Source organism: Aptenodytes forsteri, unplaced genomic scaffold (assembly GCF_000699145.1).
Source record: "Aptenodytes forsteri isolate BGI_AS27 unplaced genomic scaffold, ASM69914v1 Scaffold159, whole genome shotgun sequence".
NCBI classification, from domain to species: domain Eukaryota; kingdom Metazoa; phylum Chordata; class Aves; order Sphenisciformes; family Spheniscidae; genus Aptenodytes; species Aptenodytes forsteri.
Genome location: NW_008794747.1, coordinates 67,083 through 84,398, shown reverse-complemented (window position 1 = coordinate 84,398; position 17,316 = coordinate 67,083).

Here is a 17,316-nt window from a genome sequence, read left to right as displayed (position 1 = left end):
CACACTGAAAGGGATAGCACAAGTCCTGCTTTATTATAAGGGGGAAGAAAGGGGACTGGAGTACTTACCTTTAAAAGAGCGCCCCAGACAGCTAATCCCACATGGAAAGAGAAATGAGCCACCAGTGCTGAGCAAGGAGCCTGGAGAGGGGTATGGCTGAAGGCACACCCTTCTCCTTAGCAGTGGCTGCTTTAAGCAGCTTCCTCCCAGCATGTTGCCTTTTCTGGCTGCCATTCTGAGACTCCTCGCTCAGGGCTGTGGATCCCACTAAGGGGGCAGGCATCTAGAGCTCAGCATTTTGGCATCCCCATAATACTTTGGGTCTTGGTCTGAGGTGGGCTCAGTGTTCCCTGGCAGAGTTTCCTTTCATCTCACGCTGCTATTAGAATAGCATCGTCTTAGGCTTCGGCTGAAGAATTGTGAAATCAAGTGAATGTGAAATTCCTTTTGTCGCAAAAAGTAGCTCTTGCATATGAATTGTAACTGCTTCACAGCTGAAGCTTCTCAGCTAGAGTAAAACAGTATTTTTCAGTAAACCATAAGATTAATTTTTGTGTAATTATGTGTAATTAATATGGTTAGCATATAGCATCTATAACCTTCCAAAAATGCAGTGCAAGCACCAAGTACTCCATGACACTACTTCACTGCAGCTTGCGATCTTATTTTGGAATGCTGTGAGTTTAGTTTAGAAGGGGTTGTTTTAATTTAAGAATTTAGCTATAACAATCTCTAAAACTCTTTCAGAATTACGGACTTGCTTCTGTTTAATGGATAAACCATTTTTTCTGGAATGAACTTTCATAAATCTGCCACTAGCCAGGTTTTTAAATAAAAATATAATTTTAATGTAATGGGAAATTGCTCACTTGTTAAACAGTAATCATTTCTCTCATTCTTACTTTCTTTGCGGACCATAGAACTGCTTGCAAGGTTGGAAGCTGGACACTGTAAAGTGCAAGAGTGAAGATAGATAGATAACTACTAAAAAGTCCAAATCTGAGCTGCAGTAAAGGCAAGAACTGCTTTATAATATATTTTTGTACAGGTGCTTGGCTGATGTTTTAATGCTAACCTGGCAGGAAGATTAGCTGCTTACCCAGGGAAAATCTACCAATGCAAGCAATTCTTATTTTCTAGACAAATAGTAAATTCAATTTAAATTTGGTAAAGTTTCAGATTCAAAAAAGGGAGACATTTTACAAAATGTCAAAACATTTCATGCTGACATTTTTTATCTAAAATGTTTGTTTCAGAAATGCCAAAAAGTTTCATTTTGACATTTTTCCAACTGAACATTTTTTTTTCAAATTGGCATTTTTCATGTAGAAGTTCAGGTAATGTTTAAAAAACCTTTTTAAGACAAGCGAAATAGCTCAAAAATGAAGTGAAATATTTCAGTTCAGCTCAAATAAAATATTTCCAATTGATCAAATACAACTTTAGTGTTTCCCTGAAAAGATCACTTCTGTTTGAACTCACAACAGTTTTTCTCTAGTCCTTTATTCATAAAACAAAAGAGAAGTTTTGTCTAGATTTATAACCATCATATTGATGTTTAGTAGATTTCTTTTGGTTTTCATAAATCTTGGTTCACAAATTGGTTCTTGCATCTTAATAAATCATTGTGCATCATTGGAATGATTTTAGATAACCAGGTGCACCTTTTAGCCCATCACAAGCATGAGATAAAACATGTAAATTAAGCTTCTTCAGCTAATGTTTAGGCTAATGGGTTTTATTTTGTATTTGCTATGGGCTAAAATGTTTGTTAAAGATCATTCACCACCAGAGGGTTCAATTCACACATATATCTGTGACTTGGTCTTGGCTGGGGAACAGCCATGATTTTATATTTATAAAGCTATATTAAAACTTAGGAAAGGAGCCTAAATATTTTTCCTGAAATAACATCAGCCAAACGAAATTACAAGCTAGAGACATGGAGATGGATTAAATCAGTTAGTAGATGAGCTGGGACAATGTATTGTTTCATCCCTAAATGTTGAGATCCTACAGCTACAGCAAGTTAGAGATCAGTTAAATGTTTCATACGCATTGTGTCTGATTTATTTTATAGTAGGGTGTGTTACGAACTGGCTAAAGCAATCTGAGAGCTGTTAGTAGGTATTATGGAGATATTGCCCTCTATGGAGAGTAGATCAAGTTGCAGATGTTTGAAAAAGGTCAATCCTAACGTCTAGTCTTTAAATGAAGGGTGGGAGGGTGAGGGGAGCCAGGAAATAAGAGGTCAATCATCTTGAATTGCCAGACAAGTATTACAATAAGCTACCAAATATATTTTTATAAGCATCTAAGTGGAAAAAGAAGATGAGGGTGAAATTTAACCTGATCCAGGTATTTGTCAGCATCAAAGGAGGAGGTCCTACCTTTTTCTCCCTTCTTTGCATTCCTACTCATTACTTTACAGCTGGTCCATTTCTTACTGATGGAGTAGCTCTGCTCCAGATAAGGAAAAAAAGGGTAGATTCCATATCTATTGACATTAATAACTTCACTGTTTCATATGGTATCTCGAAAGTAAATGGGGAAAACATAGTCTAGGTCTATAAAATGAATTAAAAACTGGTCATAAAATATTCTGTAGGTAGTAATGATCAGTGGTTCACTGGAATGATATAGTAAGTGGGGTGCAATCCTTCACCTGGTGCTAGTCAATATTTTCACTATTGATTTTGGTGATGAGAACACACCAAAAAAAGCTGCAAGCACACTGGACAAAGACATGAGAATGTAAAAGGATTTTAACAAACTGGTGAAATGGAATGAACAAACTAATTCAATAAGGAGAGGCGCAAGGTTCTACAGGTAGGCAAGAACAGCTAGTTACACAGATAGAAGATTCAACAGGGGACCAAACAAGGTATTCCCATAGATCCCCAGCTGAGCAAGACTCAATAACATCATATGAATTTTTGAAAAGTGGCACCACTTCTGGGACATGGGAGGCAATCCTTCAGGTCTACTGATCATTGGAAAGGCCTCACCTTGAGCCCTGCATTCAGTATGGCACTTCCAGAAGGCTGTGGACCACTGGAAGACAATCCAGAGGAGTGCCATAAGAGGACCAGAAATTCAGGTGCATGGGGAAATCTTGACAGAATGTGGCTTGCTTAGGGTAGAGAGGAAGAGAAAGGAGGAAGATGCAAAAGCAATCTACACAAAGGTAGATCACTAGAAGATAATCTGTTCTTCATGTCCATGTTTAGCAGGACAAGAAGTAAATTGCAGAAAGGAATGTGTCACATGAATGCAAACTATTATTAATTAATTATCATTACTAATTTATTAGTACTATACAGTGTGTCTGCCAACATTCTGCTAAACATTACCAGGCTGTGGGTACTTATGGTTAGTTACCACTAATAAAGTTCTCCCCAGAGACCACTTCTGGACATCAGACAGCTGGTGTAGTCTTTCTTTAATTTAAAAGTTGTCCCACTTGCCCAAACCTATGAAGGAAGGCGTTCTACGTGTTTAATGTTGGACTAGTAGTTTTATGTCCCTTTGGCTGTTTATTTACTGAAGGAGAAGAAGAGACATGACAGCTGTAGAATTCTTCAGTAGTTTCATTAAATTGTTTGGGTGCATCTTGGCCAAGAGAAGCAGCGCAATGTGGCTCAGGATTTGGGCTCTGCTGCAGCAGTAGAGGAGGGGAAGTGCTTTCGATCTGCAACTTGATTGATTATGGCTAACATATTCATTATAATTAATGGGGAATCTTAATAGGGTTAAGTTTTATTTTTCCAAAGCACACTAGTTACATATACATTTGTTATAAATAATTGGCTCAGTGCCACCTCTAGAAGATGTTCGAAGCAGAAAAAGAGAGAAGTAACAAATCTTTGGGCCTGAGCAGAAATGGAGTTTGGGGACACAGTGTCAAAAGCCTACTTAAGTCCCAGTCCAATTTCATTAGTAGTTCTGAGCCTCAGGAAAAAGAAAATACATAAAGCAAAATCCAGGAGTTGCATTAACACTTTCACATATTATATAATTAACTTGTGGCATACTTTGACTCGAGAAGTCAAGGGGTTAAGAATCTATGCAGTGTAACAGAGAACTAGTTATGTGGATAACAGAAACATTAGTCAGGATCAACATCTGTAAGGAACATCTATTCCCAACACTTACTACTTGCACCTTTCTCCCAAGCACCATCCTATCCAGAAACAAGATACTCAGAGTAGGAAAATTTTTCATGTCCAATCTCTTTTCTGTGAAAAGGAAGAATCCAGCAGGAATGACACATTGATTTTTAATGACTGTTTAACTTTAAATAAAACTTAAGAATTCAGAAAGGATCATTACAAATTTCTACCTGAAACAGTCCCCTTTTCTGTTTGAGGTCAGTTTTTGTTTCAAAGTTTTTAAATATTGGTGTAAAATGCACTTTTTACAAAGCTCAAAGTAGAACATCAAAATGACACTCTCTGAAGAACTGAAAACTTTAAAAATTTCATGTCAGTGAAAATTTGAAAAAACATTTTCAAAATACCACAGAATTTAATTTCATTCATTTCCCATTCAAGTATTGCCAGGAAACCAAAAACATCAGATTTCTACCACCTCTAAAAATATTGGAGAAGTCTCTGTGGTTGTGATTCATTAAGGCAATACCCACATAGCTGTGGGCAGGACTTGTCTCACCTAGTCTGAGACATCTACAGTGTTGAAATCCCTGTCTGAGCTAGTCATCACAACTTCCTTTAATGTCAGTGGTAAGAAGCTTGCGTGATGCAACATTATTTTATGGTAGGCATCTAAAATAGGTCAGATGCATCCTATTTCTCTCCATTGACAATAAAGGAAATCTAGATCGGATGGAGAACTTCTGCCTTGCTGGTGTCTTATGCTAAGCATTCATGTTTCTATATAAATGAAGCAGTTTTAACATTAGGAGTCAGACTCAAAAGGTATCACACAGCATCTGTTAAGACAAGCACAAGGAAGACAATGTCTACGAGAGATGTAATTCACTGCGGAATGGATTCTCTTCACCACCTACCAAATGTGACCTGGAGGATCTTCTTCAGGGCACTTGCAAGGCCATCTGCTTTCTCTTCTGTTGTGTCTGCTTTTTATTTGTTGCTCAAGGCGGAGATATGTAGGTGTCTTTGATAGTTTTGTTTTCTGTAGCGCCAAGGACTTCAGCAGAAAAATAAGATTTCACTTAGACACTGAAAAGATAGAAAATGTGTGAAAAATTGTAATGATGTTCTCAAGGTTGTTGGATTAACTTCCTGTTGCTATCATTGACAATGATTTATCCTGGTTGTTTAAATTCTGCTGGTAACCATGATGCAGTGAGGTCAGCTATGCTCTCATTGTGCCGAGACAGAATTTTCCGAAGTCAAGCATGAATCTCTTACTTTCTCTCAGTGCTCTGCTGACCATGTTTTTAGTAACATGTGCAAGGAAAATAACCGTTGCTACTTAGACAAATACATGTAGGTCACTTATTGTTCCACCATAGTTCTCTGTTGTAACTGAGAACTCCTTAAACATCACAATTGGAAAAAATCAGGTAGTGCACATGAAGTAGTATCTCCACTTAATAGATGGGAACTAGTGACATGGCGTTGCTTCCACTTTTCCACCTCAATCTCATTTACTTGACAGAGTGTAAGTGTTATGACTTCCCAAGCAAGTAAGGACCCTATTCTATGAATTTAGCAGCTGGTACCATGAAATACGTGAAGCCAGTACTTAGGATGTAAGAACAAAACATTTCAGAATTAAATGAAGGTAAGTTCTTCTCTTTCTTTTCATCTGATAGATGGTACTGGATAAAGCAAAAGGAAGGAAAAGCCATAGTGAACTGTGCTACAAAAATATACCATAAGGATGTAATAAAGAAAAGAATACGGTCAATGATGGAGCATTGAAAGCCATGAGTTAGCAGTGGAGCAGGCCAGTGGTTCCACACAGCACAATACAGCACAAATGTGGTTATCCTGTTGCACACATGAGTTGGCTCAGGTGGAGCCAGGTTGGTCACAGCTCCTCCTGTAATACACCCCCGTAATGAAGATTCATTTATCTGACGCCCAAACTCTATCATCAAGAACAACAGCAACAACAACAAAAAGTTAAAAGATCCTTCTAAAGCCTTTTGATGGTTTTATCGTCCACAATATCAGAGGAGCCATTAACAGAAAACCCCACTATTGAAGTATTGATGTGATACAGGGGCAAATGATTACAACTTCATCAAAATAATTCAAAACAGGCTTTCTTTTTTTTTTTAAGGATATGAACTAAAATTTTTTTAAACCTTTCATTCTTTCTATCATTGTACTGCTTCTCTCATAGGCTGCAGTCCATGGCAAATGACAGTTGCCCTCTGCAGGAAACCAGAGCACATTCTCCAATGACTAGTACTCAAATAACTCTGGCACCCAGTAGTGCCAAGGAATCTGAAGGGTGGGTCAGAACTTGTGTCCTGTAAAGCCATAGAGCAAAATGACAAAAGTGCTCCAAAAAACTAAGTACTGGAAGGATTTTCTGCTGAAGTACTCATCCGCAGTTCAGGGCAAATGGATTATCCAGGTTTCAGAGACTGTTTCTTTGGGATGCATTAGTCCGTTTCTGGTTCACTGTGGGAGCTATCAGTGCTATGAGAAAATAAACTCCTACCCACAGAGCAATTCTGGGACACTCCCTCCTAGTCCTGAGCAAGGCAATAAGATTGTGTCCCTCTGTGATTGTGACTCTTCTTTCTGGCATGGAATACCTGCACAGTCCCTGTAAGCACAAGGATGGAGTCTGGACTCCCTTGTCCTGGCTCACCTCCAGTTGTGCCCTTTCCTGTGGGATATTACAGCTGGTGAAGAATCCATCTCCTGGGAAGACAAGCTGTTTGCCCTTTCTCCTGCCTGGCTATTCAGTTCATGGATCAGCCCAAGAGCTGACTCAGCGAAGACATCCAAGAGGACATGGAGTGGAAGGAAAGGGGTGGAAATCCTTGACACAAGAAAGGGGAAAGTCTGTGGTAAACCAGTCCACTTGTGGTGCTGGGAACCGGACCTCCAAGTCTTGGTATGTCCAAGGTCAAAAGAAAGGGAGAAGCTCCCTCCTAAATTTTTAGAGCCAGAATCCAGGAGGGATCATTCTCTCTTTGGTGAATTATAAATGATGTTTGGCCATCATTTAGAGCAGGAGCAAACCTAATACATACAATCCTTCAGCCAAATCTGCCAGCAGTCACATCACATGAATTTGCATTGAAGCTTAGTTGCCTGGGATTTTTTTAATGGAGAGCATATTCAGCTCACTATATATTCTCATTGTATAACCATCTATCCATCATCTAGAATATGCACAGCTATAAAAGCACAAACCAGATTGTCATTGTTATTTTTTGAGAAAACATTCCTTTGTTCAAGTGCAAAGCTTTGTCTCCTTCAGTTGTACTGGGTTTTAGTTATTCTAAAATCTGACTTTATAAAAACCTTCTGCAAAAGCAGATAAAATGAAGGCTCTCTCTGTGTAGGAGTGATTAGTATTCTGTAGTGTCGCAGTACATTTTCATACTGATTTTTTGTGTGTTTTTCCCCCATCAGAATAGTACACTTGTGGGCTCTATATATCTTAAAATAGATTGAAGATAACATTTTTAAAAATCTACACTTGGGCCCCTTAATTATCCAACTTTTTTGCAACTTTTGAAGGAGGATTATTCATTTTAGGAAATAAAAGTGTGGGCAACTACACTTCTGGGGCCAAAATCAAACTCCTTCCTAGTCCTGAGCAAGGCAATAAGATTGTGTCCCTCTGTGATTGTGACTCTTCTTTGTGGCATGGAATACCAGTGTTTGAAAGGAAGGCTGAAAATATTTGGCTCATAGGTTCTTTCCTTATTACAGGTGCAGAAGTCCTTGGGAATGTAAACATTGTATGCTTTAATTGTTTCTGTAACACATTTGTAGAAAACAGATATTTCCTAATTATATAAAATTAACATCCTGACAAGGACGCAGCCTTGCAGCTGGATTCAGATCTCCTCAGAAGTGCTGAGCACCCGCTGCCATTCTCATTGCAGTCTGTGGGAGCTGAGGTTGCTCAGCATACTGGAGAACTGGGCTTTAATTGCCTTGCAGTTCATAAAAATCCTCAAAAGACATATGAGGCTGTTGCAAAGCCTGGGCCTCATATACATCATGGGAGCATTCAAGTGAGATATGGCATCTCAGGCCTGAGCAAATATTTAAAACAGAAACAATACAAAGCAAGTGCACAAGCCGATCAATGGGATGTTCGAGTTGGTCTGGGCCAAATGTCAGGGAAATAAATTTGAAAAGAAAAAACTCCACAAAGCCAAAAAACACTGTAATGACTTCACTAGCTTTCAAATTGGACCCCTCTAAAATAAAAAATCAGATTTTTTTTTTTTCTCTTCCCTCCCTGTGTATTTTATTGTATGATTGAAAAGGTTTATCTTTTAATTCTTGTTGCCTTTGAACAGTGATTTCCTTTCTTGCTTTCTTTATGGATATTATATACATAAGCAACTGCCTTTAACCCCAATATCATTCCATTGACTTCAGCAATATTACTAATATGCTTAGTGATAGGCATGTGCTTAATTACCAAGCAGAAAAGAGACCTTAAATAGTTCCCTGATATGGGAAAGCTGTTTTAGGTTAACTACAAATGTGATTTGCCTTGTGGGAACCTTTGTCTCACTTCCGTGATTGAGGCCAAACCATAATGGAGTAATGGACAGATAATGCACTTAACTCCATTTTTTTAAACAATATTTTATTGATTTAACTGAAAATCTCAAGTCTGTGGATTTGTTCTCTATAATGCCAGCCAATAACGGTATTAAAGGAAAAAGAAGGGGGGGGGAGGGGGGGAACACCAGCACTTCACTCTGAAATTTTAACCCTTTCAAGTTTTTTTCCTTTATAAAGCTCCTTTGTCTCAGAAGATGGTAAGAAACAAAGCCAGAAGCATTTCTTTGGCAGACCAATTGGAAACACAGATAGAGAAGAAAGGCAAAACAGGGACAGCCCAACTTGTGTCACAGCTCACTACATTAGGGCATGTCTGAGCCCTGAATTTTTTCTCTGTTCATGCCAGCACTCCTTTGATGATTACTTTATCTGAAAAAGATAAGACATTATGAAGTTGATTATGGCATCACTCCATGTGGTTTGACAGGGCCTCAAGCACATTGGTAAATTGCTGTCTGAGTAGTTCCATTATTATTACATAGCATGGCTCACAGTTAAGGACTAAGCTGGAATAAATACAGAAATTAAAAAAATGATAACAGTCGCTCTTAGCCTTTAGTAAAAAAGGAAAAAAAAGGAGGGGGGGGGGGGGGGGGGAGGGGGGGAACACCAGCACTTCACTCTGAAATTTTAACCCTTTCAAGTTTTTTTCCTTTATAAAGCTCCTTTGTCTCAGAAGATGGTAAGAAACAAAGCCAGAAGCATTTCTTTGGCAGACCAATTGGAAACACAGATAGAGAAGAAAGGCAAAACAGGGACAGCCCAACTTGTGTCACAGCTCACTACATTAGGGCATGTCTGAGCCCTGAATTTTTTCTCTGTTCATGCCAGCACTCCTTTGATGATTACTTTATCTGAAAAAGATAAGACATTATGAAGTTGATTATGGCATCACTCCATGTGGTTTGACAGGGCCTCAAGCACATTGGTAAATTGCTGTCTGAGTAGTTCCATTATTATTACATAGCATGGCTCACAGTTAAGGACTAAGCTGGAATAAATACAGAAATTAAAAAAATGATAACAGTCGCTCTTAGCCTTTAAAGAAATTACTCTTTTAAAGTTACAGTGTCTTCTCATTACTTGCAATGTCATTCAGTTAAACATTAATAATTGCTGGCCTGTGTATTACCTGCAAGCTCAAAGCAATCCCAGATCCCAGCTCTACAATGCTGAAATGTCATTTTTGACCATCTTTGTAGAATTTAATCAGTACTTAAACTGTACAGGACTGACAAGGAGAACTGTTGACAGCAGTTGCTTTGAGACTGATCATATAATTTTCAAGCTGAATTTTATGACTGTGCAGTATTTTAAGCAGCACAGTACAGTAACTGTAATTTTAACAAGAAGTGAATTTTACGGGGTTTTTTTCGTATGCACTAGTCTGGAAGTCTACACACTTAATAGTCTCTTAGTTTAAAGACCTCAGTCTTCATACAAAGAAAACTAATATACACTACAATTCAGAGTAGGTCATCTGAAGAGCAAGCATATACATCACTTCATTGTCACTGTAAGTTCAGAAAACCAATTACGTATTATTATTATGCCTTAAAAATACAGGATTATATTCAGAGGGAAATCTAAGGAATTCTGAAGTGGGACCATTAAATTTCCTTCTGACTCCTTAGAGACACTAAAAGTGCAGGTAGGGGAGAAGGTTTGTGGAAGACCTTACATGTTAAATGTAAGACATCCCACTGGAAGAGGAAAAGCTCTTTGTGGACACAGTTGGTTAATTTTGTCTTGTAAGTATGGAATAGTCTACCTGAAAATGAATGGTTTCTAGCCCTTCAGCTAGGATGTGGCCACCAGAAGAGCTGGGTTTTTATCAGCTACATCTGGGGGAAAAGCAACTTCCAGTGGACAAAGAAGGATGTAGCAGGGGCAGAAAGGGGTGAAAGGGGAGAAGGAAATTTAAGTAAAATAACTATGTTTTTTGAAAATTATCTTTAGTAATGCAGTTACTGCTTGATCATCCTTCAGCTAGCCCTGATCAGTGCAAACGGTGGCAGGAATCCAGACCAGACTTGACCAAAGCTAGGGAACACATTTGGGAGAGCAGAAACTGCAGCTTCATCAGTGGAAAGAAGAAACCTGAATTCATAAGGACCGGAAGCCCACGGAGTGATGCAGGGAAGGAGGGACAGCCCCCTCCTATATCATAAGATACTTGTAAATAAAGGTGTATAATCCAAAGGCTAAATCCTTCTTTAACTGGCAAATAATGTCCTTATTTTGCTTGATTAAAGACAAAGTAGAAATCTCCCAAGGTGTCTTGAAAGGTGCTAAAACATGGTCATATAGTATTATACCTCAGATGGACTGGTACTCATAGCCCAGCTGTTTGGGAAGCAGTTTAGAAGTAAAGCAAAATAAGAGAGCAAGAGAACTTCCCTACCAAAGCAGATACACCCAACAGATGAGAATTACAGGGCAGCCACAAACACATACATATTTATCTCTGTGTGTGAACACATGTGTGAGTGCACATATGTCTTTCACTTCTCAGGACTTAAACCTACTTAATTTTCCTGAGAAATTCCCCCACAATCGATCCAGCTGTAAAGCATATTACAAGTGATAACAGGTCTTGGTCTATTTCTATTTCCCAAGGCTCAGAGTTCATTGAGTGAGTCAGAGGTATTGTAGCAGCCTCCCTGTAGGGTCCAGTTCTGCAAAGCCTTCCTCCTAGAAATAGTTCATAACCATGCAAGTTTCCTGGGACTGCTTTTGTATATCAGGTTTGCATACCTCAAGCTTGGGCTGTCTACAGAGCTATGTTACGCTTGCTTCCTCCTCAGCTGACATGGTGTGCATTAAGCCAAAGCAAAGAGGGCCCCCTGCTTTGATGTGCCTCACTAGAATCCAAGAAAAGTGTATAGAGAGTATTTTAATAATTAAGAACTATGGATCTGAAAGCAAAGCTGCTAGCATTGCCAAGCTCGACCAAAGTCTTTGAAAAGAACTCTGTCAAAATGCATTTCTAAGAAGAAATTATGTTATAAATTGTTTTTATGGAATGTTCCAATGTTAAATGAATATTTAGGTTGCAGTTCATAAAAACCTCCCTCTTTTGAAAAAATGTTTTCATTTTTTAGATTTCTCTTTGTCAGCATTTCTAACAGTAAAAATGACAAACTTTCATGGGTAGGTGCCAATGGAGACAGCTGTATTTTATTATTGAATACTTCTGGTGCTTAGTTTGGCACCAGTCCTGTTTATATTGCTAGTAAGATTTCATGCAAGCCTTTGCAAGGTCTTGTGTTTAAACTTAAATGTCTGATATGGTTTGTAATTGATTCCACCCAGTTCCCTCCCTCCTCCCTCTCAGTCCAGTTTGCAAAAGAGAATTTATCACTGTGTGGGGAACACAAACCTTCCAATGCTGCAAATTCAAAGACAAAAATTCCATAGCAAGATCCTAGAAACCTCTGGTTCTATTATGATTCTCTTCAACTGCTATGAGAATGTATTAATCCCTGCTGTTCCTGCCCTTGGATTCTTTTGTGTGTGTGTGTGTTTTGATTAATTAACTTTTCTCAGGGTTAAATCAAACCAACCCATGTGCTTTCCATCTTAGAGCAAAAATCTAGCTATTGGCGGAACCTCCCAGGTCTTTATTTTTCTGTTCGTTTGTGCCATAACCTCTATGCTCACTACGGATATACCAGGCAGTTTACTGCATGCTTGCATGAGAGTCGGTGAATATCAAAAAGTAACTTCACAATAATATCCCTTAAACAGGAAGATGGATTTGCTTTGGTGCCTTTCTGCAAAACACTAAATGGGTGAACTTCACTTCTGTCAGAGCTCACGTTACATGAACATGAAGTCACTAAGATCAGAGGATTTGTTTTATATGAGTGAACTTCAGAAGGCAGCAGAGGAAAAGAGTTTTTTAAAACCTATCCACTAGAGCCTCCATAATGATAAACAAGGCAGATTCATCTGCCTTGGTCTGGTCTATACAGAGCCAAATATAAACCAAGAATAAAATACCCACTGGCCAATTTAGCATGTATGAGCTACTCCTAATGGAAATCAGTGAACTGCAGTTGGCCTTGAGAATCACTTGTCGTTGCCAAGACCTTTGCGATAGCCAGTCTGATCACACCTCTTTTATCACTGCCACGTCTTGTAGCAGATACTGCTGGGCCTGAGATGCTCTTTCTGGCATTTGCCAGTACAGTCAGTATTACAACATCCATGTCTTTGGCTGGGGTCTTTAGGGTTACTGCAGTACAAGAACTGAGTGTGCGCCATATTTTGCAGCATTCTGATCTTGTCCTGATCAGATCATGCACGGAGTTTCACAATATTTAAAATTAGGTTTTGCTTTTGCCTTGTTTTATATCAGAACAGCTTCCACGCCTTCAAAACTCATTCCCTATGCGCTGCTGATAAATATTATGCAGAAAGATAAAATGGGTTATTCACAATCAACTCAGGTTCCCATGTTATTCTGTATTCTGTGGTGGGCCCCTGTTAAAACTGTAAACATACTCCCTTACCTCATTACTTTAAATTTTGTTACAGTGAACTGCATGTGCAGCTTATCTTACCATAACAAATTTCTCTATAGCCATAGCTGGAATGACAATGTGTTTCTGTAGAGGAAGAAAAACTATATGGGGCTTTAAAAGTCAATGTTTCTCTCCCACCCACCATAAAAAAAAGTCTAGAAACTTCCTGTAGCCATAAAACGATGAAGATAGTTGCACAGGGTATGGTTGTCCTTCAAGGGAAATGAAAGAATACTATGTAGATTTCAATATAGAAAGAAAGCTATAATTGCATGTTATGCAGATATCATTCATGATAGAATTACAACAAATATCATATGCCAGTAACTCAGACGAAGAGCTGTCGCGTTTAGCTAATCCCTCTCTCATGGGGTGAACAGAAGATGGTGCATCAGTAAATTGGCACCAGAGTCCAATTAGTGCTCTCATTCAGCCTACTAAGTAGGAAGAGATGGCAGAAGAAGTAGATAATATTCAACAAGCAGAGGGGCAGGCAGGCAGATCTGGATTAATATAAATTGCAGACCCAAAGATCTCTAGGGAGTGCAAAACACAAGCGAAAATTTTATCCAGCTTAATCACACTAGAATGCAAAACAGAAGGCTCATAACTTCCTTTGCCGCAATGGATATGAAGCCAAATGAACCCATGTTTCCTCTAACTGTTTATTTCACCTTCTACTATGCGGGAAGGGGGGAGAAGTAGGGCTAGGGTTAGGATAATAACTTATCCTGAAACATTTTTGGAGCTAAAGGTCAGGTAGAGTTCCAGGAGAAGCGAGTTCCAGAGGAATGTAACTCTGAGTAAGAACTCCCACATCCAGCTCCCACTCCCATCCTGATGGGGATGATTAGCTGAAGTTTCCTGATGAATGTAGGTGTTTGTAACAAGTCAGAGGGAGAGAATTGATAGATTAGGTCTTTTAGCCTAGTCTAGCACCACTATGTGGATAGGTCAACACTTCAGATTTGACACAGGACTCTCAGGCAGTGTGAGGCATATAACACATGCATAGTGAAGTTCTCTTCCATTTGGAAGGTGGACAGCTTCGCTGCAATTCAGCATTTGTCAAAGGTGCTGGACAATATTCAAGATCTTCCCTGGTATGAAAGCTTCACTACAGGCCTGGCTAGAAGCAGATAAGCTTTTTGATTTTAACGTCTGAGGATGAGAAAAACATGTCAATTCTTGACTAGGGGCAGATAAAACAACCATTTTGCTGGACTGGGATAGCATTTCAGACTCTTGGACTGAAGGTGCATCTAATAGGACCTTGACATGATACACATTTTGACAAGAGGCAGGTTTATTGATTGAACACTAGTCAGGTAAATAGAACTTACTGAGAATTGACTCTGGTAAACAGAGCTTGCTCCAATACCAGGCAAGCCCATGTTATAATCAATTTGATTTTATGATAATAATAATCTGCATTACTTAGCATCCATTTAAGTTGAACTTTAACTATGATTTAGAATTTTCTATTCAAGGGAAAAGTTGCAAGAACTATAAAACCATAATGTACTGAGATAGAGACCACCAGTTGGAGAAAGTCTAGCAGAAAACATAATTTTCCTTGCCCACAGAAAGTGCAGGCTTTTTCTTCATCACCCTATTGGCTGAATCCTATTGACAGGATCCTACAGTAGAAGAAACAAGAGGTATTATTTACTAACAGACTTCAAAAAAGGCTAGAAGCGTGTGTTTGGGGATCCCAACATACCAAGGTTATTTCTGTTACTTTAAAGAGAGTACAAAATTTTGAAGTGTTGCCTTTGACTTCCATAGGGGCAAGATTTGCCTCATGGGATGGAAACTCGCACTGTTTATATGCAAGTGCAAATGACTGCAAAAGGGAGGGCACAGACAACTATTACATTTCCCTGGGCCTGGCTTAACTGCAAGTCCAGACTCATGCTCCAATCCTTAGCCAGAGTTCCCACATCACCTATCAGAACCTCCCATCAATGTTATACAGGCACTTTAAGTTCTAGAAATTCAATAGCCAAGAGAAAGAAGCCGCTGATAAATCATTTAAAGAAATTAATTCTCTTTTCCCAACCATGTTAAAGGAAATAGGTCACAAAGTTTTAGAGTGAACCCAGAGAGCCCTAATGGGCATTATAAAGTCTTAAGATGTGTAAAATACAATTAAACCCATGACTGTCAACAGCAGAGGAGAATTTGGTCCATGGGATCTTTAAAGAAAGAGATCCTTTCTTCTAGAAAGCATGAATCCTCATGAAGTGATGACACTGATATTTAATGATGAAGCCATAGCTTATCTATATACACTGAGTAGAATGAGCTTCACACCACCGGTCTAGTCTAGATTGTAATGAGCAACAGTTTAGTAGGGTGTCTTTGTAAACTCCAGATTAAACAGTCCTAACGGGCTGCTGATGACAGAGTGGAGCAGCGTAATATTTTGGGGTCTGAATGGCATCGTTTTCATAGGCAAACACATTACTTCAAATTATTAGGTCTGGCAGAGGTGTTTTCATTAGGTTTCATCTGAAAATATAAATGAAAAAATATTAGACTTTTGATAATAAAGTCAATATCTGAAGTCCAGGTTGGATCAGGAAGCTGGAGCTTTGAGTTTAGAAGCAAAAAATAAGTATTAGTATTAAAGGCCAGATCTGAATCCCACTGACATGTGAGCAGGTGGACCTGGATAAGAAAAAGCCCAAATCTGGTTCAGCCCAGAAACTGAACCATAGATCTGAGAAGTTCAAGCCACCTCTGCTGTTGTTGCTTTTCTCACTTTCTCACTTTCACCTTTTTTAGCTGTTTTTCATTTGTAGAAACAAAAAAGAAGAAAAATAAGGAAAAAAGATATCCACTGCTAAACTGACCTTCCAGATGTTCACTTCCAGTCTCGATCCAGCTTTTATGAGTAAGATTACAGAGCCTTGAAAAATAAGGTTTTTAATGAAAAGCCTTGTGCAATGACACCTTTAAGCCAGCCTCTGGAATAAAATTCAGAGTTGCACATTTCAGCAGAAATGCATCTGTTGTCACACTACAAAATGTAAGAGGTGCCATCCTTCAGCCTGCTTGTTTAAGAAAGAGAATGCAAGAAAAAAAGACGCATCAACGTTAATATCTCCCAAAGGGAATACTCAGTGTCCAGGAATGTAATAAGTCCAACCCTTTTTTACCCCAATGGGAAACTAAAGCAGCAACCTTTCCCTTGGTCTTAAGATAAGCATATAACTTTTAACAATCATTAGAGTAACATGGCTTCAGAAGCACAAGGAAAAAACTCTCTTTGACTTGCTTTGGGGCTTCAGCAGTTTGAAAAGATTCCCAAATTGTTTATTTTCATTCAATTGTTTATCACTGATTTATACAATTCCCCACCAAAATGGTTTCTTATAATTTTCATTTGGGCAAATGTGACAGCACTCTTCACCTTTTGTGTTATTTTCCTCACTGCCTCTTATTGCTTCTGAGAGATTTACTGCTCTACTGACATAAGTTTTCAAAATCCACGGTACACAGCATGAAAGCTGTAAGGGCTCTTAATTCATTTGGCAAAACCCATTAAGATTTAGTGAGTGCTGTAGAAGTTTAACAACCTTCCCAAGGGAGGTGTTCAGCGGGAGTGATGACTCAGAGGACAACAAACTGCCACGCACCGGTTTGTTGTTAAAGATGAATGCTGTTCTTTGCTGCATCGAAGGGAAGCTCTTAAAAGCACGTATCAGACTGGTTTGATTCTTGACTTTGCCACACACTTTCTGTGTGACCTTGAGCAAGACATGCAGCTTGCTTCTGAGATTCAATGAGACTGAGGGCGGGTGGTACTCAACAGATTAGAATTACAACTGCCAATGGCCTCATCATTCACAAATATATATAGTATACTCTACCCACTTAAAAAAACAAGAACAAATGCTGATCCAGCTCCGATGCAGTGAATCTACTCTGAGAGAAAAGCTCCAATCTGAATGCAAACTCTAGGCTTAGTTCAGCAACAACTCTCCATAAAAGAAAAACTGCTGGCTCTGGGTCTAAGA